The sequence below is a fragment of the Megalopta genalis genome, unplaced genomic scaffold (genome assembly GCF_051020955.1).
Source record: "Megalopta genalis isolate 19385.01 unplaced genomic scaffold, iyMegGena1_principal scaffold0596, whole genome shotgun sequence".
NCBI lineage: Eukaryota > Metazoa > Arthropoda > Insecta > Hymenoptera > Halictidae > Megalopta > Megalopta genalis.
The window spans coordinates 127,501-130,000 of NW_027476665.1; the positions used below are offsets into that span (position 1 = coordinate 127,501).

Consider the following 2,500-nt stretch of genomic DNA (forward strand, 5'->3'; position numbering starts at 1 on the left):
GCCGCGAGCGTGGAACTGCCGTTGAGTCTCAACCTTCAACCTCCAGTGTCACTCAACATCATGACACAAGTCATCGACAGGCGGATTCGCCTACTCCTGTTCAGGAGCACTCTGCGTCGGCACAGCAACATCAGTGCCAATATATTGACGCTATCCGTAAGCTGATTGATCCGGCCGAAAGGGTGAAATCCCATGAAGCGGGGGAACTCGTAAGTCTTGCGAGAACGGTTCTTAATCGAGAACCAATAACACCGAGTGCTTGTTGTCGATGGCTTCAACGAGTCTTTCCGACGCCTTCTGCGAAAGTAAAGGAGCGGAGAACACCACTGCTCCGGCCACCTAAAGCTGCACCTGCCGGGCCCGTGCCGAGGTGGAGACTGAGGAGAAGGGAGTATGCGGCCATGCAGGAACTCTGGAAGAAGGACATGTCTCGCGCGGCCAAGCTTGTACTGGATGGCCCGGTGCAGGCTCAAACACCAACCGTTGGCGAGATGGTGGAGTACTGGACACCTATGCTCACCAGTCCTTCTGTCCCCATTGAACACCTTCATCCAGTTCAGGAAAGGGAGGACCTGCATTGGATCGCTGAGCCGGTTCGTGGCCATGAGATCCAGGCCAATGAGATCCCGCTCTCCTCGGCATCGGGTCTCGATAACATCTCGAGCAGGCAATGGAGGAGTGTGCCAGTAGTTCTAAGAGCCTTATTTTATAATGTCATCCTTGCGGTGGGGGCATTTCCATCTGAGCTCCTCATCAGCAGGACGGTATTTATCCCTAAGAAGGACGGAAGCTCAACACCATCCGAGTTCCGTCCTATAAGTGTGGCTTCAGTCGTCGTTCGTCAGCTGCATAAAATCTTGGCGGTGAGATTGGCAAAAGCCGGTCTCATCGATGAGCGGCAACGAGGAGTACACGATGGCTGTGCTGAGAACGTTCTTGTACTATCAACTGCCCTTCGTGACGCACGGAGCTGCTTAAAGCAGCTTCACGTTGTGTCCTTAGATGTGGCCAAGGCGTTTGACAGCGTTAGTCACCATGCCATAACATCGGCACTAAGGGGATTGGGACTCCCGGAGCTCTTTGTGAGGTACATAACAGCGACGTACCATAATAGCCGAACCGTGCTTCAGGTCCGTGGAGAGACATCGGATCCGATCCGGGTAGCGAGGGGTGTGCGGCAGGGCGATCCCTTGTCGTCCCTGCTATTCTCGATCGTCATGGACCGGGTGATAAGGGTGTTACCCGAGGAGGTCGGCTATGTTATCAGGGAGCAAAGGGTCAATATACTGGCGTATGCGGATGACCTGATCTTGTTCGCGTCCTCCGTTTCAGGAATGCAGGGCATGCTTCGAACGGCTGAGGAAGAGGCACGAAAGTACGGGTTGGAATTCAACTCCGATAAATGTCTGGCTATGTCCATCCAGATCGCTGGTAAAGAAAAGAAGTACAAGATACTCTCCGCCAGCAAATTTGAGGTCAACGGTCGGTCTATAAAACAACTGGGACCTACCGAGGGCTTCCGATATCTGGGCATTAAGATCTCGCCAATGGGTATTGAAAAACCTGGGGGCAAGCTAGACAGAGAGTTGGCCAATATCACCAAGGCGCCACTCAAGCCTCAACAGCGCCTCAAGATCTTGCGCTGTTTCCTCATTCCGCGTTTTTATCACCAGCTGGTTTTGACAAGATGCCCACTTAAAATCTTGAAGGCATTAGATAAACAGACGCGGCTGGCCGTTCGAAGGTGGTTGCGTCTGCCCAAAGATGTACCACTTGGGTATTTCCACGCCAGTTGCAAGGAGGGTGGACTTGGCATCCCCGCGTTTCGAACATCGATACCGGGTATGATGCACGCCAGGTTAACATCAATGGCGAGGTCCTCCTGTGCGGCTGCAAGAGATGCCTCCCAACATCCGGCGGTGGTGGCAGCGGTTCGACGGGCGGAGAGTGCTCTGACTATCCAAGGTCGGGCGCTCTTCCAACCTGAGGATCGTGCCAAATACTGGGCATCTTTACTCCATCAGTCTAACGATGGAGGAGAATTGCGTGAGGCTGCTAAAGTCATCGATAGCAGCTCTTGGGTTGACGCCTGTTCTGCGGGGATCCCCGGCAGGGATTACGTGCAATATCACCATGTACGTATTAACGCCCTGCCCACCAGAGTAAGAACATCAAGAGGCCGTCGTGGGAATGGGGCTCCTGTGTTGTGTCGTGCTGGGTGCGCCGTAACGGAGACGGCGGCACACATAGTGCAGGGATGTCACCGGACTCATGGGGGTCGAATACTCAGACACGATGCCATATGCCGAATCGTAGCATTTGGTCTGAGGCAGAGTGGGTGGAGGGTTAGGGAGAATCCGCATTATGTCCTGCAGTCGGGTCTGCAGAAGCCTGATTTGGTGGCCTTTAAGGATGGAGCTGTCAGGGTCATCGACAGCCAGGTCGTTAGCGGTGCGACGTCGCTTAATGATGCACATGCGAGGAAAGTCGCTAAATACGA

General features: G+C 54.0%; 1 pseudogene; it reads left to right on the forward strand.

The window, feature by feature from the left end:
- The window catches only part of LOC143263444 (large subunit ribosomal RNA), an 8,389-nt pseudogene that overhangs the window by 3,432 nt on the left and 2,457 nt on the right, over positions 1 to 2,500 (forward strand).